Source organism: Somniosus microcephalus, unplaced genomic scaffold (genome assembly GCF_052327205.1).
Source record: "Somniosus microcephalus isolate GS21.2 unplaced genomic scaffold, FLI_Smic_1.0 unresolved_chr2, whole genome shotgun sequence".
In the NCBI taxonomy this organism is placed as follows: domain Eukaryota; kingdom Metazoa; phylum Chordata; class Chondrichthyes; order Squaliformes; family Somniosidae; genus Somniosus; species Somniosus microcephalus.
Window position 1 is genome coordinate 23,240,579 of NW_028225180.1, and position 25,297 is coordinate 23,265,875.

At 50.1% G+C, this 25,297-nt stretch overlaps 3 non-coding genes across 3 annotated transcripts; all 3 read left to right on the plus strand.

Moving 5' to 3' along the window:
* The first annotated feature begins 1,720 nt into the window (after nucleotides 1-1,720).
* On the plus strand, nucleotides 1,721-1,794 carry trnat-ugu (transfer RNA threonine (anticodon UGU)). The gene has a single exon. It is a non-coding gene; the product is annotated as a tRNA-Thr (tRNA).
* Nucleotides 1,795-11,495: 9,701 nt separating this feature from the next.
* On the plus strand, nucleotides 11,496-11,569 carry trnat-ugu (transfer RNA threonine (anticodon UGU)). The gene has a single exon. It is a non-coding gene; the product is annotated as a tRNA-Thr (tRNA).
* A 13,066-nt stretch (nucleotides 11,570-24,635) lies between these two features.
* Nucleotides 24,636-24,708, plus strand: trnat-ugu (transfer RNA threonine (anticodon UGU)). Its single transcript has one exon. It is a non-coding gene; the product is annotated as a tRNA-Thr (tRNA).
* The last annotated feature ends 589 nt before the right edge of the window (nucleotides 24,709-25,297 follow it).

A 25,297-nucleotide genomic window follows, 5' to 3' on the forward strand; every position in this document is an offset into this window, starting at 1 on the left:
GTGTTCAGTGAGTGCCCCGTGTTCAGTGAGTGCCCTGTGTTCAGTGCGGGCCCTGTGTTCAGTGCGGGCCCTGTGTTCAGTCTAGGCCCTGTGTTCAATGAGGGCCCTGTTATCGGTGAGGGCCCTGTGTTCAGTGCGGGCCCTGTGTTCAGTGCGGGCCCTTGGTTCAGTGCAGGCCCTGTGTTCACTGCGGGCCCTGTGTTCACTGCGGGCCCTGTGTTCAGTGCGGGCCCTGTGTTCAGTGCAGGCCCTGTGTTCAGTGCGGGCCCTGTGTTCAGTGCGGGCCCTGTGTTCAGTGCGAGCCCTGTGTTCAGTGCGATCCCTGTGTTCAGTGCGGGCCCTCTGTTCAGCGCTGGCCCTGTGTTCAGCGCTGGCCCTGTGTTCAATGCGGGCCCTGTGTTCATTGCAGGCCCTGTGTTCAGTGCGGGCCCTGTTTTCAGTGCGGGCCCTGTGTTCAGTGCGGGCCCTGTGTTCAGTGCGGGCCCTGTGCTCAGTGCGGGCCCTGTGTTCAGTGTGGGCCCTGTGTTCAGTGCGGGCCCGGTTTTCAGTGCGGGCCCGGTGTTCCGTGTTGGCCCAGTGTTCACTGCGGTCCCAGTGTTCAGTATGGACCTTGTGTTCAGTGCGAGCTCTGTGTTCAGTGAGGGCCCTGTGTTTAGTGCGGGCCATGTGGTCAGTGGGGGCCCTGTGTTCACTGCGGGCCCTGTGTTCAGTACGGCCCCTGTGTTCAGTGCGGGCCCTGTGTTCAGTGCAGGCCCTGTGTTCAGTGGGGGCCCTGTGTTCACTGCGGGCCCTGTGTTCAGCACGGGCCCTGTGTTCAGTGCGAGCTCTGTGTTCAGTGAGCGCCCTATGTTCAGTGCAGGCCCTGTGTTCACTGCGGGCACTGTGTTCAGTGCGAGCCCTGTGTTCATTGCGGGCACTGTGTTCACTGCGGGCCCTGTGTTCAGCACGGGCCCTGTGTTCAGTGCGAGCTCTGTGTTCAGTGAGCGCCCTATCTTCAGTGCGGGCCCTGTGTTCACGGCGGGCACTGTGTTCAGTGCGGGCCCTGTGTTCAGTGCGGGCACTGTGTTCACTGCGGGCCCTGTGTTCAGTACGGGCCCTGTCTTCGGTGCGGGCCCTGTCTTCATTGCGGGCCCTGTGATCAGTGCGGTCCCTGTGTTCAGTGTGGGCCCTGTGTTCAGTGCGGGCCTTGTGTTCATTACGGCCCCTTTGTTCAGTGCAGGCCTTGTGTTCAGTGCAGGCCTTGTGTTCAGTGCGAGCTCTGTGTTCAGTGAGTGCCCTTTGTTCAGTGCGGGCCCTGTGTTCAGTGTGGGCCCTGTGTTCAGTGGGGGCCCTGTGTTCAGTGCGGGCCCTGTGTTCAGTGCGGGCCCTGTGTTCAGTGCGGGCCTTGTGTTCTGTGTGAGCCCTGTGTTCAGTGCCGACCCGAAACGTTGACTCTATAATTTCTCTCCAAGGATGTTGCCTGGCCTGCTCAGTTTTTCCACCCTTTTCTGTTGTTATTTCGCATTTCCAGCATCTGCAGTATTTTGCTATTGAGAGTGTAACTGAGTTGCCTTGGGACGTTTTAGTACGTGAACGTTGCTCTATTGTTGTTGAGAGGTGACTATTGAAGAGCCTGAGGCAGGTATCGGGGGATGAGACACAATCTGAGTGGTGAACTGCGCCCTGCCTCATTCTTCAAACGCACAGCACTAACTGGAGTGAGAAGCAATTTAATGCAGGTGGCTCCATAGCTCAGGGGTTAGAGCACTGGTCTTGTAAACCAGGGGTCGTGTAGTTCAAATCTCACTGGTGCCTCTGTAAATTTGTTAATTCACAGCATGTTTGCTTTCACATATGAAACAGCTCCGAGACCAACACCAGAACAGGCTCTCTCTTCCTTCCCAATCTCCACCTCTCCCTCGTCTTCCATTCAATTCCCCTGTACTCCCCCTTTTTGCCTGCTTCTCTCTTCCTTACTGTTAAGTCTGTGTGTCCCAGTTATGCTTATTATAAATCACTGGACACAGACCACAAGAATAACTTTAACAGGTCTTTACTCTTCGGAGGTCAGGGCTGAACTGCCCAGCAAATCCCTACACAACGTTTATATACTGGTGTGGTCACCACCGGTATTACAGTATACAGCAGCCAAGAAAAAGTAGTACATCTCTTAAGGTAGTTCTCTTAAGGTGGAACAGGTTACATACACCACAATCCTCCCTTTTTAGCTTAACAGTTATATCCCCATTTAACATAACATAATAACATATAGATATATATCTATACAACTTCATGCAAAACAGTTCAAAGATTCAGTCTCTGAGGAGGCCTCCTGATTCAAGTTGGATAACGCCTTTCAGGGGTCTCTGATTCTCGTTGCTGGGGTGACTCATCTAGTTGATCTCTTATGGATTGGACATCATCCTCAGGTACATTCACTTCTGAGGTAGATGCTTCAGGTTCACTAACTTCTTCCACGGTTGTCTCTGCCGTAACCCTGGGTTCGACCCTTGTTCTCGATTCTACCAGTTGGTCAGCATGACGCCGTATTACATTTTCACCAATATCTACCGTGTACATCAGGGGTCCTTGTCTGGCCCGAATTGTTCCAGATTGCCATTTCTCGTTTTTATAGTCCCGGGCTAACACTGGTTGTCCTATTTCGAAACTCCGAGTGGTCTTGTTATTTATATGCTGGAACTGTTTGTTTTCAACTTCCCTCCGCACATTTGGTTTTAACAAGTCCAACCTGGACCGCAACCTCCTGTTATAGAACATCATGGCAGGACTTTGGTTTGTCACATCATGAGTGACGTTTCGATATGCCAGTAGGAATTTGTCCACCTTGTGTTGTAGTGGAATCTGATCTTCGCTCATGGCCTTTATTGCTTTTTTGAACGTTTGTACAAATCTCTCGGCCAACCCGTTTGTAGCCGGATGATATGGGGCAGAGGTATAATGTTTCACCCCATTCTTCTTCATGAATTTCTGGAATTCTTCTGACACGAACTGCGGTCCGTTGTCTGAACATATTTGTTCTGGCAATCCATTTCTTGCAAATATCGTTCTTAGCACCGCGATCGTCTTTTCCGAGGTAGTGGTAGTCATCTTAATCACTTCTGGCCATTTAGAATGTGCGTCCACCGCAATTAAAAACATGGAGTCCATGAAAGGACCAGCAAAGTCAATATGTACACGTTGCCATGGGGTTGAAGGCCATTCCCATGGATGCAGCGGTGCAATCGGAGGTGCATTTTGCACTTTTTGGCACCCTGAGCAACTTTTCGTCAGATCCTCTATCTGTTGGTCGATACCCGGCCACCACACATAAGCCCTAGCAAGGCTTTTCATCTTGACTCCCTCCAGATGACCTTCATGCAGTTCCTTTAGAACTCTCTCTCTTAACTTAGGAGGAATAATCACCCTTGTTCCATACATCAATGTTCCTTGACAGACAGACAGCTATTCTTGTCTTGCTGAGAATGCCGGTAACAGTGGATCAACATGTGCTGGCCATCCCTTCACTGTCACTTCGTAGACCCGGGACAGTGTCGGGTCGTTCCTGGTTTCTCTTTCAATACTTGCATTGGTGACTGGTAAACATTCGATGATGGTCGAGTGAAATAACTCAACAGGGTTAACCGTCGGTGCCTCCTCCTCTGTAGGTAGTGGCAGGCACGACAGCCCATCAGCATTACAATGCAGCTTTGTATCTTTGAATTCGATCTGATATTGATGTGCCCCTAGGAAAAGGGACCACCTCTGGAGTCTCTGTGCTGTCATCATCTGGTACCTTATTTGCTTTACAATAAACTTCCATGCGTTCTACATACGTGGTCCAATCTTCGATATCGCTATCAAAGGTATTAATGTTCCCATGTTTAGGCATCCTTGCAAGTTTTTAAATTTCTCTTTTTCTCAAAATGGCGGCTTCCCGCGCTTGTCTTCTTCCCCCGCCTACTAAAATGGCGGCTTCCCGCACTTGGCGGTCTTTCCCGCGCTCGTCTTCTTCCCCCGCCGACTACAATGGTGGATTCCCGCATTTGCCTTCTTCCCCCGCTGGCTGCAATGGCGATTGCCGTGCTGCTGCCGTTCTTGCCTCCCCAGCGGTTCTCAATTCCCCGACGCTGCTTTACTCACCCACGGTTCCCGTGGGCATTCACGCTTCCCCTGCTGTTGCGCCTCTCAGCCCCGCATGCAGCCCGGTCCTTTACACCGGCTGCGTTCGAGTTCTCCGCGGCTCTCGTGCCTTAAGCTGCCCCAGTCGCTGCGCCTGTCGGCCTCGATTGCAGCCCGGCCCATTTCACCGGCCGTGGTCGAGTTCTCCGCCCTTTTTCCTCCGTTTTCCCTCCCCCACTCCACAGTCAACGCGGCCGACTTTCTGCTCGTGGTGCTGATCGGCTTACCCACCACCGTGGTAGAAGGGATGATCACTGCCTGTCGCTGATGGAGGGCTTCGTGGTCAGAATTTTTCTTTTTAACCCGGGTTCTCGATGCCTCCCGTGCGATGTGGTGCTCAGCAGGATGATGAGGGTGGATGCCTCTTCTCGACGCCCGTTCTGAGGACGAAGCTGCCTTGGATGTAAAACTGCCGCAGGGTAAGATCGGACTCGTCGCCACTGTTAATCTGTGTGTCCCAGTTATGCTTATTATAAATCACTGGACACAGACCACAAGAATAACTTTAACAGGTCTTTACTATTCGGAGGTCAGGGCTGAACTGCCCAGCAGAACCCTACACAACGTTTATATACTGGTGTGGCCACCACCGGTATTACAATATACAGCAGCCAAGAGAAAGTAGTACATCTCTTAAGGTAGTTCTCTTAAGGTGGAACAGGTTACATACACCACACTTACCACTCTCTCTCTCCCCTTCACCCTCTCTCTACACATCCCCCTCGGAATATTCCCCCTCTCTCACCTTCACCCCCTCTCTCTACCATTTCACCACGTCCCTTCCTCCTGCTCTTTCCCCTTTCCTCTCTCTTTCCCCCTCTCACTGTGTCCTTTCCTCTTGGGGAGAGTAGAAGGAGGATGGGGAGAGAAGAGGCGAAAGGGAGAGAGAGGGTGTAGGGGAGAGATAGTGTTGGTGAAGTGGAGAGAGTGAAGGAGATAGAGAGAGGGGCAGGAGAGAGTGTGTGGGTGAAGGGGAGATAGAGGGGAAGTGGAGAGATGGAAGGAGAGAAGCGGAATGGGACAGAGAGAGGTAGAAACATAGAAGATAGGAGCAGGAGTAGGCCATTCGGCCCCTCGAGCCTGCTCCGCCATTCAATGAGATCATGGCTGATCTTCCAACTCAGTACCCGGTCCCTGCTTTCTCCCCAGATCCCTTTAGCCTTAAGAAATATATCTAACTCCTTCTTGAATATAGTTAATGAATTGGCCTCAACTGCCTTCTGTGGTAGAGAATTCCACAGGTTCACCACTCTCTGGGTGAAGAAATTCCTCCGCATCTCAGCCCTAAATGGCTTACCCCTTATCTTTAGACTGTGACCCCTGGTTCTGGACTCCCCCACCATCAGGAACATCCTTCCTGCATCTAGTCTTTCTAGTCCTGTTAGAAATTTATAAGTTCAATGAGGTCCCCTCTCATTCTTCTAAACTCCAGCGAGTATAAGCCCAATCGACCCAATCTCTCCTTATACGTCATTCCTGCCATCCCAGGTATCAGTCTGGTAAATCTTCGCTGCACTCCCTCCATGGCAAGAACATCCTTCCTCAGATAAGACGACCAAAACTGCACACAATGCTCAAGGTGTGGTCTCACCAAGGCCCTGTACAACTGTAGCAAGACATCTTTGCTCCTGTACTCGAACACTCTCACTACGAAGGCCAACATACCATTTGCCTTCTTAACCGCCTGCTGCACCTGCATGCTTACCTTCAGTGACTGGTGCACAAGGACACACAGATCTCGTTGCACTTCCCCTTCTCCCAATCGATTGCCGTTCAGATAATAATCTGCCTTCCTGTTATTACCACCGGAGTGGATAACCTCACATTTATCCACATTACACTGCATCTGCCATGCATCTGCCCAATCACCCAACCTGTCCAAATCATACTGGAGTTTCTCGGCATCCTCCTCAAAGCACACACGCCCACCTAGCTTTGTGTCATCTGCAAACTTGGAGATATTACATCTAGTTCCCTCGTCTAGATCATTAATATATATTGTGAATAGCTGGGTTCCTAGGACTGATCCCTGCGGTACCCCACTTGTCACTGCCTGCCACTCGGAAAACGACCCGTTTATTCCAACTCTTTGCTTTCTGTCTGCCAACCAGTTCTCTATCCAAGTCAGTACTTTGCCCCAATCCCATGTGCCTTACATTTACATGCTAATCTCTTATGCGGGACCTTATCGAAAGCCTTCTGAAAGTCCAAATACACCACATCCACTGGTTCTCCCTTATCTATTCTACCAGTTACATCCTCAAAAAATTCCAGTAGATTAGTCAAGATTAGTCAAGCATGATTTACCTTTTGTAAATCCATGTTGACTTTGTCCGATCCTGTCACTGTTTTCCAAGTGCTATTCAATTACATCTTTTATAATGGACTCTAGCATTTTCCTCACTACCTCTACAAATTTAGCTTCTGTTTCTAAACTCACTGTTAATTCACAGCATGTTTACTTTTAAGTATGAAATAGCTCCGAGCCCAACCCGAGAACAGGCTCTCTCTCCCTTCCCCACCTCCACCTCCCCCTCTCCTTCTGTTCAATTCCCCTGAACTCCCACTCTTTGCCTCTCTCTCCTCCTTACCCCTCTCTCTCTCTCCCCTTCACCCTCTCTCTGCACATCCCTCTTCACTATCTCTCTCCCTCCGCCTCTCTCTCACCTTCCCCACCTCCCCTTCACCTCCTCTCTCGACACTTTCCCCGCTCTCTCACCACTTCCCTTCCTCCTACTCTCTCCCCTTTCCTCTCTCTTTCCCCCTCTCACTCTGTCCTTTCCTCTTGGGGAGAGCAGAAGGAGGGAGAGAGAAAAGGGAAGGGGAGAGAGTGTGGGTGAAGTGGAGAGAGGGAAGGAGATAGAGGGAGGGGAAGGGGAGAGAGTGTGGGTGAAGTGGAGAGAGGGAAGGAGATAGAGGGAGGGGAAGGGTAGAGAGTGTGGGTGAAGTGGAGAGAGGGAAGGAGATAGAGGGAGGGGAAGGGGAGAGAGTGTGGGTGAAGTGGAGAGGGAAGGCAATAGAGGGAGAGGAAGTGGAGAGATGGAAGGAGAGAGGCGGAATGGGAGAGAGAGAGTTAAGCGGAGAGACAGAGTGAAAAGAAGAGAGAGGGAGAAGAGAGGAGGGAGGGAGGGAGAGCGAGGGGAAGGGGAGAGAGAGAGAAAGTGAGAGAGCGAGTGCAAGTCAGAGAGAGGGAGAGAGAAAGTAAGAGAGCGAAAAAGAGAAAGTGAGAGAGGGAATGTGAGAGAGAAAGTGAGAGTGTTAAAGAAAGAGAAAGAAACTCAGAGAAGGAGAGAGAGAGAGAGAAAGAGAGAGTGAAAGTGAGAGAGTGTAAAAAGAGCAAGAGAGAAAGAGAGAGACAGTGAGAGAGAGTGAGAAAGGGAGAGAGAGAAAGTGATAGAGAATGTGATAGAGAAAGTGAGAGTAATAAAGCAAGAGTGATAGAATGTGAGTGAGAGAGAAAGTGTGTGAGAGAGAGAATGAGAAAGTGAGAGCAAGAGAGATAGAGAGAAAGGGATGGAGGGAGAGAAAATGAGAGAGAGAGAAAGTGAAAGAGTGAAAGAGAGAGAAAGAGAGAGGAGGTAGCGAAAGTGAGAGAGAGAAATTGAGTGGGAGAGAAAGTGAGAGTGAGAGAGAGAAAGTGAGAGAGAAAAAGATAGAGAGAAAGTGTGAGAGAGAAAATGAGAGAGAGAAACAGAGAGAGAGAGAGCGAAAGAGAGTGTGAGAGCGAAAAAGAGAGAGAAAGTGAGAGAGGGAGAGCAAGTGAGAGAACAATTGAGATAGTCAACGCGAGAGAGAGAAAGTGAGAGAGAAAGTGAGAGAGAGAGAGAGAAAGTGAGGTGGAGAAAAATTGAGAGAAACTGAGAGAGAGAGAGAGAAAGTGACAGAGAAATTGAGAGAGAGAAAGAGAGAGGAGAGAGAGAAACTGAGAGAGAGAGAGAGAGAGAACAAGTGAGAGAGAGAGAGGTAAAATGAGAGTGAGAAACAGAGAGAAAGTGAGAGACACAGAGAAAAAGAGAAAGAGGTAGAAAGGGAGTGACAGAGAGTGACAGAAAGATAGAGAGAAAGATAGAGAGAGAGTGGTAGAGACTCAAAGAGGGAGAAATATAGAAAGAAGGAGGCAGAGAGACTGAGAGAGAGAGAGAGTGTAACTGAGTTGCCTTGGGATGTTTTAGTACGTGAAATTTGCTCTATTGTAGTTGTGAGGTGACTATTGAAGAGCCTGAGGCAGGTATCGGGGGATGAGACACAATCTGAGTGGTGAACTGCGCCCTGCCCCATTTTTCAAACACACGGCACTATTCAATTCAATTCAATTCAAATCGCTTTATTGGCATGATGACAAGGTACATCTTATGTTGCCAAAGCATCGAAAAACATTCATGGTTGAACACATAAACACTGATCTATCCATACAGTGTATAAACAGATATATCCCTGAGTGTATAAATATACATTCGTATAATTTGTATATACTCTTTTCTTATATTTAGTGGTTGTCCCTCTGTTTATGGCAAGCTGTAACATAGTGTGCCGCTAAGGTTACACAATTTCTCTCTTCCCCTAGTAGGTATGGGAGTTTTTGGTCGTCATTCAAATTTCTGAATTCTGGGCATATTTTTGTGAATTTTGGGTAGAAATTCTCCCTTATGCCCTGATATTTTCTACAAGCTGTGAGGAAGTGCATCTCTGTCTCCACCACACCCTGTCTGCAATGAGAACATATCCTGTCCTCTCTTGGTAGCCGGGTCTGCCTGTGTCTACCTTTTTCGATCGCCCTGCCTCATTCTTCAAACGCACAGCACTAACTGGAATGAGAAATAATTCAGTGTAGGTGGCTCCATAGCTCAGGGGTGAGTGCACTGATCTTGTAAACCAGCGGTCGTGGGTTCAAATCTCACTGCTGCCTCTGCAAATTTGTTAATTCATAGCATGTTTACTTTTAAGTGTGAAACAGCTCCAAGACCAACACGAGAACAGGCTCAATCTCCACCTCTCCCTCTTCCGTTCAATTCCCCTGTACTCCCTCTCTTTGCCTGCCTCTCTCTCACCACTTCCCTTCCTCCTAATCTCTCCCCTTTCCTCTCTCACTCTGTCCTTTCCTATTGGGGAGAGTAGAAGGAGGAGGATGGGGAGAGAAGAGATGAAAGGAAGGAAGGAGATAGAGAGAGGGGAAATGGACAGCTGGAAGCAGGGAGGCGGGAAACGGTAAGACAGCATGAGGAGAAAAGAGAAAGAAGAGGGAGGGAGAACGAGGGGAAAGGGAGAGAGAGGCAGAAGTGGGAGTTGGAGAGGGGGAATGCCAAGAGCAGCAAGGTGAGATAGAGCGAGGGGAAGGGGAAGGGGAGAGAGAGGCAGATGAAGGAGGGGGAAATGAAACAGGGGAAAAAAGTGGGAAGGGAGAGAAGAGAGAAGGGGAGGGAAGGAGATAGAGGCAAGAGGGAGTGACAGAGTTAGAAGGGGAGGGAAGAGAAGAATGAAGGGAAGGGGTGAGAGGGAAGGAGATAGAGAGAGGGGGGAAGTGTAGGGGTTCGCAAAATTCCCCTATTTTTCTTGAAGATCGGGAAATATTGGTCCACATCGTGGTTGAAGAATTATGTGTTTTGAATTGCCGCTGGGTTGGATCAATGTTTTTAAAGCATACTCAGAGCCACGAAAGACTGCTCTGAGATGGGCAGCATGTGGACAACACCGGAATCGAGGAGTTCTGTGGAAATATTCGCACACATTAAGATAGTACATTTGATTTGAATTTGTGCCCTTGAGCCTGGTCAATCACAAAAAGGTTTTAAAATGGCCGTCACAAAGCATTGGCCAAGAACAGTGCGGCTTGGAAAAGCAGCTTGTACAGCTTGTAATGTGTCTGTGTGAAAGACCTGTCAATCAAACCACGGAGTTTCCCTTTTGTGGAGAGGCAAGGTTTGTTTATACGAAACTGCAGGATGTTGATTTACTTCAGGGATTAGCCCACTTGAACCGAAACCGCAGAACAATTGGCTTCTATTTACACAGAAAATCCAAACCCATTCAAAGCACTTACACACAATAGATATATCTAAACTCAGGAAAAGGACTTTTGATATGCAACAGTTTAGGAATGAATGGGTTTTTGAATCACCCAATTCTAAACAATAAGGCAGTTGGATTCCCTTTTGTTTTAGCCCAGGTGAACTCCGGATGTGGGCGGGTACACTTCAGCCCCAGAGTGCAGACACATTAAATCAGTCACTTTGAATCAGCCAGTCATGGCTTTCTTTTGTGTATTGGAACTTTTGGGCGCGAATTTTGCACACAGACCTTTTTCAGTGCCAAACAGGAGTTGGCAGGATATAAAAGATAGCTCCTGAGAAGCGATCTCTCTCTCTTACTTCGCTGGACCACAGGTGAGCAGGGTTTCTGACTCCTCAGCAAGGCCACCTAGTCAGGAGTTAGGGGGGGGTGATTTAGGGGAAATTGCTAAGATTGTTTAATCAACATTGTAGCCATCAATCCCTCATTTTTGCTGTCTGCCTTCCCCCATTTAATCAATTTTACTGTAATTACTGTGTTCATGTGGTATAGTTTAAATTTGATTACAGTTTCTTTAGGTTAATAAAGTTTGACTTTCTCACACCCAGACCAGTTGTCTGCTTTTAATATATCATTAATTATAAGTCCTTCAGTCAGAACTGGAAGGTGGGGTAGCGATTCGAAACCGCTGTTTGAATTGGTTTAAGGGTAGCAGGCAAAGGCTGCTGACCAGGTAAATTACCGTAAACCAGGTAAAAGGTTGGAATTGGTCAGGGTGCGGGCAAAGCTGCCTGACCAGGCAAATTACTGTAAACCAGTTAAAAGATGCTCCCCTACAGAAGGAGAGAGGTGGAAGGGGGCAAGAGACAGAGTGAGAAGGGGAGAGAGCGGGAAAGTGGAGAGTGTGAGAGAATAGATGAGAGAAGGGCGGATGGAGGAAGAGCAATGAGACTGAGGAAGGGCGAAGAGGAGAGAGAATAAAAGTAACAGAGAGGGAGAGAGAAAGAGAGAGAAAGTGAGAGCGCCACAGAGAAAAAGAGAAAGAGCTAGAAAGGGACAGAGAGTGACAGAAAGATAGAGAGTGGTAGAGACACAAAGAGGGAGAAATATAGAAAGAAGGAGGCAGAGAGACTGAGAGAGAGATGAGTGTAACTGAGTTGCCTTGGGATGTTTTAGTACGTGATAGTTGCTCTGTTGTTGTTGAGAGGTGACTATTGAAGAGCCAGAGGCAGATATCGGGGGATGAGACACAATCTGAGTGATGAACTGCGCCCTGCCTCATTCTGCAAAAACACAGCACTAACTGGAATGAGAAACACTTTTCTGCAGGTGGCTCCGTAGCTCAGTGGTTAGAGCACTGGTCTTGTAAACCAGGAATCGTGAGTTCAAAGTCTCCCTGGGGCCTCTGCAAATGTGTTACTTTACAGCATGTTTACTTTGAAGTATGAAAAAGCTCTGAGGCCAACACAAGATCAGGATCTCAATCGCCACTTCTCCCTCTCCTTCTGTTCAATTCCCCCTCTTTGCGTCTCTCTCTCACTTCCCATTCACCTCCTCTCTCTACACTTTCCCCTCTCTCTCACCACTTCCCTTCCTCCTGCTCTCTCTCTCTCTCACTCTGTCCTTTCCTCTTGGGGAGAGTAGAAGGAGGATGGGGAGGGGAGAGAGAAAAAGGGAAGGAGATAAAGAGGGGAAATGGACAGCTGGAAGGAGTGGAGGCGGGAAGTGGTAAGACAGCGTGAAAAGAGGAGAGAGGGAGTGAAGAGAAACGAGGGGAAAGAGAGAGAGAGAGAGAGAGAGAGGGAGAGGGGGAGAGAAAGGGGGCCCTGTGTTCAGTGCGGACCCGAAACGTTGACTCTATAATTTCTCTCCAAGGATGTTGCCTGGCCTGCTCAGTTTTTCCATCCTTTTCTGTTGTTATTTCAGATTTCTAGCAGCGCGGTGGCATAGTGGTTAGCACTGTTGCCTCACATCACCAGAGACCCGGGTTCGAATCCGGTCTCGGGTGACCGTCTGTGTGGAGTTTGCACATTCTCCCCGTGTTTGCGTGGGTTTTCTCCGGGTGCTCCGGTTTCCTCCCACAGTCCAAAGATGTGCGGTTAGGTTGGTTGGCTATGATAAATTGACCCTTAGTGTTAGGGGGATTAAAGACGTGGGGATAGGGTGGGACATGTGTTGGTGTAGGGGTTACGGGGATCGGGTGGGATATGTGTCGGTGCAGGCTCGATGGACCGAAATGGCCTCTATCTGCACAGTGGGGTTTCTGTGATCTGCAGTATTTTGCTATCGAGAGTGTAACTGAGTTGCCATGGGACGTTTTAGTACATGTAAGTTGCTCTATTGTAGTTGAGAGGTGAGTATTGAACAGCCTGAGGCAGGTATCGGGGTATGAGACACAATCTGAGTGGTGAACTGCGCCCTGCCTCATTCTTCAAACACACAGCACTAACTGGAATGAGAAACAACCCAGTACAGGTGGCTCCATAGCACAGGGGTTAGAGCACTGGTCTTGTTAAACCAGGAATCGTGAGTTCAAATCTTACTGGGGCCTGTGCAAATTTGTTAATTCACAGCATGTTTAATTTTAAATATGAAACAGCTCCGAGACCAACACAAGAACAGTCTCTCTCTCCCTTCCCAATCTCCACCTCTCCCTCTCCTTCCGTTCAATTCCCCTGTACTCCCCCTCTTTGCCTGTTTCTCTTTTCCTTACACCTGCCTATTTCTCTCTTCCTTCCACCTCTCTCTCTCCCATTCACCCTCTCGCTACACAGCCCCCTTGCAATCTTCCCCCCTCTCTCACCTTCACCCCCTCTCTCTACCATTTCATCACTTCCCTTCCTCCTGCTCTCCTCTTTCCCCCTCTCACTCTGTCCATCCTCCACTCACTTTCCTCCTTCTACTCTCCCCAAGAGGAAAGGACAGAGTGAGAGGGGGAAAGAGAGAGGCGAAAGGGAGAGAGAGGGTGTAGTGGACAGCTGGAAGGAGGAAGGCGGAAAGACAGCGTGGAGAGAGGGAGAGAAGAGAAAGAAGATGGAGGGAAGAGACGGAAAGAGGCGGAGAGAGCGAGAGAAGAGATGAGAGAAGGGCGGATGGAGAAAGAGCAAGGAGACTGAGGAAGGGCGAAGGAGCGAGAGAGTGAGTGAGAGTGATAAAGAGAGAGAGTGAGATAGAGAGAATGTGGGAGAGAGAAAGTGAGTGAGAGGAAAAATGAGAGAGAAAAAGAGAATGAGACAGAACGACAGAGATAGAAAGGGAGTGACAGAAAGATAGAGAGAAAGATAGAGAGAGTGGTAGAGACACAAAGAGGGAGAAATATAGAAAGAAGGAGGCTGAGAGAGAGATAGAGTGTAACTGAGTTGCCTTGGGACGTTTTAGTACGTGATAGTTGCTCTGTTGTTGTTGAGAGGCGACTATTGAAGAGCCAGAGGCAGATATCGGGGGATGAGACACAATCTGAGTGGTGAACTGCGCCCTGCCTCATTCTTCAAACGCACAGCACTAACTGGAATGAGAAGTAATCCAATGCAGATGGCTCCATAGCTCAGGGGTTAGAGCACTAGTCTTGTCAAACCAGCGGTCGTGAGTTCAAATCTCACTGGTGCTTATGCAAATTTGTTAATTTACAGCATGTTTATTTTTAAGTATGAAACAGCTCCGAGACCAACACGAGAACAGGCTCTCTCTCCCTTCCCAATCTCTCCACCTCTCCCTTACCTTCTGCTCAATTCCTCTGTACTCCCCCTCTTTGCCTCTCTCTCCTCCTTCGCTCACTCTCTCACCTTACCCCCTCGCTTTCCCCCTCTCACTCTGTCCTTTCTTCTTGGGGAGAGTAGAAGGAGGATGGGGAGAGCAGAGGCGAAAGGGAGAGAGAGGGTGTAGTGGAGAGAGAGTGTTGGTGAAGTGGAGAGAGTGAAGGAGATAGAGAGAGGGGAAGGAGAGGGTGAAGGGGAGATAGAGGGGAAGTGGAGAGATGGAAGGAGAGAAGCGGAATGGGACAGAGAGAGGGAGAAGCATAGAAGATAGGAGCAGGAGTAGGCCATTCAGCCCCTCGAGCCTGCTCCGCCATTCAATGAGATCACGGCTGATGTTCCAACTCAGTACCCGGTCCCTGCTTTCTCCCCAGATCCCTTTAGCCTTAAGAAATATATCTAACTCCTTCTTGAATATAGTTAATGAATTGGCCTCAACTGCCTTCTGTGGTAGAGAATTCCACAGGTTCACCACTCTCTGGGTGAAGAAATTCCTCCTCATCTCAGCCATAAATGGCTTACCCCTTATCTTTAGACTGTGACCCCTGGTTCTGGACTCCCCCACCATCAGGAGCATCCTTCCTGCATCTAGTCTTTCTAGTCCTGTTAGAAATGTATAAGTTCAATGATGTCCCCTCTCATTCTTCTAAACTCCAGCGAGTATAAGCCCAATCGACCCAATCTCTCCTTATACGTCATTCCTGCCATCCCAGGTATCAGTCTGGTAAATCTTCGCTGCACTCCCTCCATGGCAATTGCATCCTTCCTCAGATAAGGCGACCAAAACTGCACACAATGCTCAAGGTGTGGTCTCACCAAGGCCCTGTACAACTGTAGCAAGACATCTTTGCTCCTGTACTCGAACCCTCTCACTACGAAGGCCAACATACCATTTGCCTTCTTAACCGCCTGCTGCACCTGCATGCTTCAGTGACTGGCGCACAAGGACACCCAGATCTCGTTGCACTTCCCCTTCTCCCAATCGATTGCCGTTCAGATAATAATCTGCCTTCCTGTTTTTACCACCGGAGTGGATAACCTCGCATTTATCCACATTACACTGCATCTGCCATACATCTGCCCAATCACCCAACCTGTCCAAATCATACTGGAGTTTCTCGGCATCCTCCTCACAGCACACACGCCCACCTAGCTTTGTGTCATCTGCAAACTTGGAGATATTACATCTAGTTCCCTCGTCTAGATCATTAATATATATTGTGAATAGCTGGGTTCCTAGGACTGACCCCTGCGGTACCCCACTTGTCACTGCCTGCCACTCAGAAAAAGATCCGTTTATTCCAACTCTTTGCTTTCTGTCTGCCAACCAGTTCTCTATCCAAGTCAGTTCTTTGCCCCAATCCCATGTGCCTTACATTTACATGCTAATCTCTTATGCGGGACCTTATCGAAAGCCTTCTGAAAGTCCAAATACACCACATCCACTGGTTCTCCCTTATCTATTCTACCAGTTACATCCTCAAATAATTCCAGTAGATTAGTCAAGATTAGTCAAGCATGATTTACCTTTTGTAAATCCATGTTGACTTTGTCCGATCCTGTCACTGTTTTCCAAGTGCTATTCAATTACATCTTTTATAATGGACTCTAGCATTTTCCCCACTACCTCTACAAATTTAGCTTCTGTTTCTAAACTCACTGTTAATTCACAGCATGTTTACTTTTAAGTATGAAATAGCTCCGAGCCCAACACGAGAACAGGCTCTCTCTCCCTTCCCCATCTCCACCTCCCCCTCTCCTTCTGTTCAATTCCCCTGAACGCCCACTCTTTGCCTCTCTCCCCTCCTTACCCCTCTCTCTCTCTCCCCTTCACCCTCTCTCTATACATCCCTCTTCACTCTCTCTCTCCCTCCGCCTCTCTCTCACCTTCCCCACCTCCCCTTCACCTCCTCTCTCTACACTTTCCCCGCTCTCTCACCACTTCCCTTCCTCCTACTCTCTCCCCTTTCCTCTCTCTTTCCCCCTCTCACTCTGTCCTTTCCTCTTGGGGAGAGTAGAAGGAGGGAGAGAGAAAAGGGAAGGGGAGAGAGTGTGGGTGAAGTGGAGGGAGGGAAGGAGATAGAGGGAGGTGAAGGGAGAGAGTGTGGGTGAAGTGGAGAGAGGGAAGGAGATAGAGGGAGGGGAAGGGGAGAGAGTGTGGGTGAAGTGGAGAGAGGGAAGGAGATAGAGGGAGGGGAAGGGGAGAGAGTGTGGGTGAAGTGGTGAGAGGGAAGGAGATAGAGGGAGGGGAAGTGGAGAGAGTTTGGGTGAAGTGGAGCGAGGGAAGGAGATAGAGGGAGGGGAAGGGGAGAGAGTGTGGGTGAAGTGGAGCGAGGGAAGGAGATAGAGGGAGGGGAAGGGGAGAGAGTGTGGGTGAAGTGGAGAGGGAAGGCAATAGAGGGAGGGGAAGTGGAGAGATGGAAGGAGAGAGGCGGAATGGGAGAGAGAGAGTTAAGCGGAGAGACAGAGTGAAAAGAAGAGAGAGCGAGAAGAGAGGAGGGAGGGAGAGCGAGGGGAAGGGGAGAGAGAGGCGGATGGAGGAGGGGGAAATGAGAGAGGGGAAATGGGAGAGACAGATTGGGAAGGGAGAGGAGAGAGAAAGGGAGGGAAGGAGATAGAGAAAGGGAAGGAGAGAGGTGGAAGGGGAGAGAGAGCGAAGCAGAGAGACAGAGTGAGAAGGGGAGAGAGAGAGAAAGTGAGAGAGCGAGTGCAAGTCAGAGAGAGGGAGAGAGAAAGTAAGAGAGAGAAAGTAAGAGAGAGAAAGAGAGAGAGAGAATGTGAGAGAGAAAGTGGGAGTGAAAGTGAGAGAGAGTAAAAAGAGCAAGAGAGAAAGAGAGAGACAGTGAGAGAGAGTGAGGAAGGGGGAGAGAAAGTGATAGAGAATGTGATAGAGAAAGTGAGAGTAATAAAGCAAGAGAGATAGAATGTGAGTGAGAGAGAAAGTGTGCGAGAGAGAGAATGAGAAAGTGAGAACAAGAGAGATAGAGAGAAAGGGATGGAGGGAGAGAAAATGAGAGATAGAGAAAGTGAGAGAGTGAATGAGAGAGAAAGAGAGAGGAGGTAGCGAAAGTGAGAGAGAGAAATTGAGTGGGAGAGAAAGTGAGAGTGAGAGAGAGAAAGTGAGAGAGAAAAAGACAGAGAGAAAGTGAGAGAGAGAGAAAATGAGAGAGAGAAACAGAGAGAGAGAGAGAGAAAGAGAGTGTGAGAGAGAAAAAGAGAGAGAAAGTGAGAGAGGGAGAGCAAGTGAGAGAGCAATTGAGATAGTCAACGCGAGAGAGAGAAAGTGAGAGAGAAAGTGAGAGAGAGAGAGAGAGAAAGTGAGGTAGAGAAAAATTGAGAGAAACTGAGAGAAAGAGAGAGAGAAAGTGACAGAGAAAAATTGAGAGAGAGAAAGATAGAGGAGAGAGAGAAACTGGGAGAAAGAGAGAGAGAGAAAGTGACAGAGAAAAAGAGAGAGGAGAGAGAGAAACTGAGAGAAAGAGAGAGAGAGAAAGTGACAGAGAAATTGAGAGAGAGAAAGAGAGCGGAGAGAGAGAAACCGAGAGAGAGAGAGAGAGAGAAAGTGACAGAGAAATTGAGAGAGAGAAAGAGAGCGGAGAGAGAGAAACTGAGAGAGAGAGAGAGAACAAGTGAGAGAGAGAGTGGTAGAGACACAAAGAGGGAGAAATATAGAAAGAAGGAGGCAGAGAGACTGAGAGAGAGATGTGTAACTGAGTTGCCTTGGGACGTTTTAGCATGGGAAAGTTGCTCTATTGTAGTTGTGAGGTGACTATTGAAGAGCCTGAGGCAGGTATCGGGGGATGAGACACAATCTGAGTGGTGAACTGCGCCCTGCCTCATTCTTCAAACACACAGCACTAACTGGAATGAGAAACACTCCAGTGCAGGTGGCTCCATAGCTCAGGGGCTAACGCACTGGTCTTGTAAACCAGGGGTTGTGCCTTCAAATGTCACTGGGGCCTCTGCAAATTTGTTAATTCACAGCATGTTTACTTTTAAGTATGAAAAAGCTCTGAGGCCAACACAAGAACAGGCTCTCTCGCCCTTCCCAATCTCCACCTCTCCTTCCGTTCAATTCCCCCTCTTTGCGTCTCTCATTCACCTCCTCTCTCTACACTTTCCCCTCTCTCTCACCACTTCCCTTCCTCCTACTCTCTCCCCTTTCCTCTCTCTTTCTCTTTCCCCCTCTCACTCTGTCTTTTCCTCTTGGGGAGAGTAGAAGGAGGATGGGGAGAGAAGAGGCGAAAGGGAGAGAGTGTGTAGGGGAGAGAGAAAAGGGAAGGAGATAAAGAGGGGAAATGGGAGGCGGGAAGCGGTAAGACAGCGTGAAAAGAGGAGAGAGGGAGAGAAGAGAACGAGGGGAAAGGGAGAGAGAGAGGCGGATGGAGGAAGTGAGAGTTGGAGAGGGGGGATGCTGAGAGCGGGAAGGTGAGATTAGAGCGAGGGGAAGGGGAGAGAGAGGCAGGTGGAGGAGGGGAAAATGAGAGAGGGGAATCAGGAGAGACGAAGGGAGAGAAGAGGGAAGGAGATAGAGGGAAGAGGGAGTGACAGAGTTAGAAGGGGGGAGGGAAGGAGAGAGGTGGAAGGGAGCAAGAGACAGGGAGAGAGTGGGAAAGTGCGAGAGAATAGATGAGAGAACGGTGGATGGAGGAAGAGCAATGAGACTGAGGAAGGGCGAAGGGGAGAGAGAGAGTGAAATAGAGAGAAAGTGAGAGAGTGACAGAGAAAAAGAGAAAGAGGTAGAAAGGGAGTGACAGAAAGATAGAGAGTGGTAGAGACACAAAGAGGGAGAAATATAGAAGAAAGGAGGCAGAGAGGGATAGAGTGTAACTGAGTTGCCTTGGGATGTTTTAGTACGTGAAAGTTGCTCTATTGTTGTTGAGAGGTGACTATTGCAGAGCCTGAGGCAGGTATCGGGGGATGAGACACAATCTGAGTGGTGAACTGCGGCCTGCCTCATTCTTCAAACGCACAGCACTAACTGGAATAAAAAGCAACCCCATGCATGTGGCTCCATAGCTCAGGGGTTAGAGCACTGGTCTTGTAAATCAGGAGTCGTGAGTTCAAATCTCCCTGCTGCCTATGCAAATTTGTTAATTCACAGTGTGGCAAAGCCACTGAAAAACTCCAAACAACTGTATATAATTCCCTTTAGTGATGTGTTAACAACAGACTGAATCTGTACCATTGTATATACTGTTTGCATGTACAGAACATGGTCCTTTTAAGAGTGCAAGCAAACATTATGATGTCATACTGCTAATCATGTGATCACCCAAAGGTGGGAAAAATGTGATGCCATCCACAGGACCGCCCTGGTAGTCCTCGTGGTGCTTCAGAACTGTATTCATAGTTCTCTTGCATCAATCTGTTTAAACTCATTAGTTTGACATTAAAAACCTTTTTGATTGATTGCCTGCATTGGACTCAATCTCTAGATAGGAATTTGGCCATTCCTACATTGGTGACCATGACTTTTGTGAACGGATTTCGCGAAAGGAACACAGCATGGAGGCAAACGCCATTTTGTTGAAGCACCGCAGTTCTGGGAGCAACAAGCGACCTCGTGGTTCATCCAAGTTGAAGCCCAGTTCGCCCTGAGAGGCATCGCTGTGATCAGACCCGATACTTATACGTGGTCTCCACTCTTGACGACTCTGCCGCCTCGCGGATCGTCAGTCTTCTCGAGAATCCACCTACTGACCGCAAGTATGAGACCCTCAAGGCGCGGTTGCTACAGGTTTTCGGGCTCACGAAATTGGAGCACGCCCGGCGTCTGCTCGCTATGCCCGGGATCGGGGACTCCAAACCTTCCGAGCTGATGAGCCAGATGCTCACACACCTCAGCTCCGAACCGCAATGCTTTCTCTTCAGGGAGTTATTCCTCAGCCAATTATTGGAGCAGGTGCAAGCGGCCTTGGCGAGATCCGAGGTCGAAGACTGCGCAATGCTCGCTGCTGAAGCAGACAAAATATTTGCAGTTACGCAACAGCACTGCGCTGCCACAAGGCGCCCATCCCCACAGCTGCCACAAGGCGCCCATCCCCACAGCCGCCGCCCCAGCTCCTCAGCCCGCGGGGCTGTGCTTCTACCACGCGCGGTTTGCCGCGAAGACGAGATGTTGCCACCCTCCCTGCAGCTTCTCTCAAAAAAAAACAACAACTCCGTCCAATGAAGAACGGGTCTAACGGGCGCCCCGCGGCCGCGATGGCAATCGGCAATGCAGGCAAGCTGCTCTTCATCACAGATGCCATCTCCGGTCGTCGGTTCCTCCGCGACACCGAGGCGCAGTACAGCATTCTACCCGCGTCAGCTCTTGATGTACAGGCTGGGAAGCACGGCCTCCCCCTTGAAATGATTAAAGGCGGTGCTATTCAGACCTTCGGTAGACGGCGGGTCCAGGTGTGTTTCGGCAGCCAAAGATTTTTCTGGGAATTCGTTACGGCCAAGGTTTCGCAAGCCATTCTCGGTGCAGATTTCCTGTGCGCCAACGGCCTCCTGGTCGATGTAAGGAACCGGCGGCTGATCAACGCGGCCACGTTTCACTCTATCGCTTGCCACCATAGTAACACCATGTCACGCACTGTCTCCTGCGCTTTCCCGACTCCGGATGAGTTCGCTCACCTGCTGGGCGAATTTCCAGACCTGACCAGGCCCACGTTCTACTCCACGGCCACGAAACATGGTGTGGAACACCACATCAGCACCACCGGCACCTCGGTCCACGCGCGGGCCCGACGCCTCGAACCTGGCAAGCTAGCGGTCGCGAAGGCGGAGTTCGCAACGATGGAGCATTTAGGGATTATTCGCATGTCGAATAGTCCCTGGTCTTCGCCTCTTCACATCGTACTGAAACCTGGCGGTGGATGGCGGCCCTGCGGCGATTATCGGCACCTCAACGACGCCACCACTCCTGATCGATACCCGATCCCCCACATCCAGGATTTCTCTGCCCATTTGGCAGGAAACACCGTTTTTTCCAAGGTTGACCTTGTCCAGGGCTACCACCAGGTCCCGGTGCACCCGCAAGACGTCAACAAGACCGCAGTCATCACCCCTTTCGGTCTCTTCGAATTTTTAAGGATGCCGTTTGGGTTGAAGAACGCCGCTCATTCATTCCAGCGCCTCATGGACTCCGTGCTGCGGGACCTCAAGTTCCTTTTCGTCTACTTAGTGGACATTCTCATCACCAGTCCTAATAAGGAGGAACACATCTCTCATCTGCGCACCCTCTTTCGACGCCTCAGCCAACCTGGACTGATTTTCAACCCAGCCAAGTGTCAGTTTGGTCTGCACCAAATCGATTTCCTGGGACATCGCTTTACATCAGAGGGAGCAGTTCCTTTGCAAGCAAAGGTAAAGGCGGTGACCTCCTTTCCACGCCCGCAGAACACAAAGGCCCTACAGGAATTCCTCAGCATGGTAAACCTTTACCACCGTTTCGTGCCTAAGGCAGCACTGCTCATGCAGCCCTGTACGAGGCCCTCAAGGGCAAGTCTGGCAAGGATCTGGTAAGCTGGATGGTTGACATGGACTGGGCATTCATCAACACCAAGCGCACCTTAGCCAATGTGACCATGCTGGCACACCCGCTACCAGGAGCCACCATCGCCCTCACCACCGACGCATCAGATTACGCAATCGGTTCCGTTCAGGAGCAGTGGGTGAATGGGATGTGGCAGCCGTTGGCATTCTTCAGCCGTCAACTGCGGCGTAACGAGCGGGCGTACAGTACTTTCGACAGGGAGCTACTAGCCCTTTTTCTGGCCATCCGCCTTTCCGGCTCTTGTTGGAAGGACGTCCTTTCAAAGCCTTCGTCGACCACAAGCCACTGACGTTTGCCATGGCCAAGACCGCCGAACTGTGGTCATCTCGACAACAACGTCAGCTGACATACATCTCTGAATTTACCACAGACATTCAGCACGTGGCCGGTAAAGACAACCTGGTGGCAGATTGCCTCTCCCGCGCGACCGTGCATGCGGTCCAGCTGGGCATTGACTACGCTCTCATGGCAGCAGACCAAGTCTCAGACCCAGAAGTGCAGGCTTACCACACCAACATCACTAGCCTCCAGTTGGCCGACGTCAGGTTCCATTCGGCTGGTACCACGTTGCTGTGTGACGCCTCTGTTCGGGACCCTCGCCCTATTGTGCCGGTCGCCTGGCGCCGCAAGGTGTTTGATGCTGTACATGGGTTGTCACACCCGGGAATGAAGGCTTCTCAGAAGCTAATGTCTTCTAAGTTCGTTTGGCGGGGCATGCATAAAGATGTCCGCAACTGGGCTAACACCTGCATGGTATTCCAAAAGGCCAAGGTTCAGCGCCACATCAAGGCTCCATTGGCCACCTTTGCAGCTCCTGAGCGACGGTTTGACCACGTCAATGTGGACCTGGTAGGACCACTTCCACCTTCCCATGGTTTGACGCACATCCTGACCATAGTAGATCGCACCACCAGATGGCCAGTGGCGGTTCCCCTGTCATCTACTACTTCAGCGGTCGTGGCTAGGCGTTCATCTCTTCATGGGTCAACCGTTTTGGAGTGCCTGCTGACATCTCTTCGGACTGGGGCCCGCAGTTTTCCTCTGAGCTCTGGAATGCGGTGGCTCAAGGACTCGGTGTCAAGTTACACCGCACCACAGCCTACCACCCACAAGCAAAGAGTCTGTGCAAACGTTTTCACAGATCACTTAAGGCCGCACTGAGGGCCAGCCTCCAAGACGCTGGATGGACAGACAAGCTGCCATGGGTCATGTTGGGCCTTCGCACGGCCCCCAAAGAAGATCTTCACACTTCCGCGGCAGAGCTCGTTTATGGTCAGCCGCTGCGATTGCCAGGGGATTTCCTGCCAACACCAACGGAGCCATGGTCCGCCTCACGCCAGCTTATCAGCCACCAGGAAGCAGCCAGATGTTTTGCGCTGGTTCCCACATCGCATCACGGGGTTCAGGGCTCTCACTTTCCAGTGGAGCTGAAACAAGTGATTACATGTTCATCCACCACGATGCTCACCGGGATCCACTCAAGGCCCCATACACTGGTCCTTTCCGTTTGTTAGAGGCAGGAGACTAAACCTTCAAGGTGGATGTCGGTGGTAAACCGGACCACATTTCGGTCGACCGTTTGAAGCCAGCACACCTGGACCTTGACCGTTCCATTGAGACCGCACAGCCACCGAGACGGGGTCGGCAGCCCACTGTCGTTGCGCCAGAGCAAGTGCAACCACCTGGCAGACCGCCCGCCGTCCAACAGCTTCCACTTCGGGAATACAGGAGTCGTTCGACCCCTCACCGTTTGACTATTTCCATTAAAGACAATTCTGGGGGGGCACATGTGGCAGGGCCACTGAGGGACTCTGAACAACTGTACATAATTCCCTTTAATAATGTGTTAACTACAAACTGAATCTGTACCATTGTATATACTGTTTGCATGTACAGGGCGCGGTCCCTTTAAGAGCACAACCAAACGCGATGACGTCATGCCGCTAATCCCGTGATCACCCAAACGCGGGAAAAACGTGATGATGTCATGACGCCATCCAGGGGACTGCCCAGGCAGTCCTCGTGGAGCTTCTGACCTGTTAAGACCTGTATTCATAGTTCTCTTGCATCAATCTGTTAAACTCATTAGTTGGACATTAAAAACCTTTTTGATTGATTGCCTGCGTCGGACTCAATCTCTAGATAGGAATTTAACCATTCCTACAACAGCATGTTTACTTTTAAGTGTGAAACAGCTCCGAGACCAACACGAGAACAGGCTCTCTCGCCCTTCCCAATGTCCATCTCTCCTTCTCCTTCCATTCAATTCCCCTGTACTCCCCCTCTTTGCCTGTCTCTCTCTTCCTTACCCCTCTCTTTACCTATCTTCTCTCTCTCTCCGCCTCTCTCTCACTTTCCCCACCTCCCATTCACCTCCTCTCTCTACAATTTCCCCTCTCTCTCACCACTTCCCTTCCTCCTACTCTCTCCCCTTTCCTCTCTCTTTCCCCCTCTCACTCTGTCCTTTCCTCTTGGGGAGAGTAGAAGGAGGAAAGGGAGAGGAGGATGGGGAGAGAAGAGGTGAAAGTGAGGGAGAGGGTGTAGGGGAGAGAGAAAAGGGAAGGGGGTAGAGAGCGGGGAAGTGGTGAGGTGGAAGGAGAGAGGTGGGAAGCGGAGAGACAGTATGAAAAGAGGAGAGAGGGAGAGAAGAGAAAGAAGAGGGAGGGAGAACGAGGGGAAAGGGAGAGAGAGGTGGATGGAGGAAGGGGGGAAGGGGGGATTCCGAGAGCGGGAAGGCGAGATAGAGCGAGGGGAAGGGGAGAGAGAGGCAGATGGAGGAGGGGGAAATGAGACTGAGGAAGGGCGAAGGGGAGAGAGAGACAGTAAAAGTAACAGAGAGGGAGAGAGAAAGAGAGAGAGACACAGAGAACAAGAGAAAGAGGTAGAAAGGGAGTGACAGAGAGTGACAGAATGATAGAGAGAGTGGTAGAGACACAAAGAGGGAGAAATATAGAAAGAAGGAGGCAGAGAGACTGAGAGAGAGATAGAGTGTAACTGATTTGCCTTGGGACGTTTTAGTACGTGAAAGTTGCTCTATTGTTGTTGAGAGGTGACTATTGAAGAGCCTGAGGCAGGTATCGGGGGATGAGACACAATCTGAGTGGTGAACTGCGCCCTGCCTCATTCTTCAAACACACAGCACTAACTGGAATGAGAAGCAATTCAGTACAGGTGGCTCCATAGCTCAGGGATTAGAGCACTGGTCTTGTAAACCAGGGGTCGTGAGTTCAAATCTCACTGGGGCCTGTGCAAATTTGTTAATTCATAGCATGTTTACTTTTAAGTATGAAACTGCTCTGAGACCAACACGAGAATAGGCTCCCTCTCCTTCCGTTCAATTCTCCTGTACTTCCCACTCTTTGCCTGTCTCTCTCTTCCTTACCCTTCACCCACTCTCTACACATCCCCCTCATTACCTTCCCCAACTCCCATTCACCTCCTCTCTCTACACTTCCAGTGTGGGCCCTGTGTTCAGTGCGGGCCTGCGTCAGTCGAAAGTCAAGAGTTTGCACAGGTGGAACAGTCTCTTTGACTTCCTGTGTTAGGGAAGAGCACTGTGGCAAAGGATGCTGGTTTGCGGTGTCATCCGGAAACAGTTCAGGCCAACCAGCCGTTGGAGCCTCTGTGGCTGGCTCTGCTCCAAGCAACAGTTGATCTGTGTGTCTTTTCCAGATGACATCCTCAGCAGTCTCAACCACGTAAGACACAGGGCCTGTCTGCGCGATCACCATAGCAAGAACCCATTTCGGTCCAGTGTTGTAGTTTCGAGCTAGGACGTGCTCTCCCGGATGAAACCGTCTCTCCTTGGCTCTTTTCTCTCTCTTTTCAACTTCAG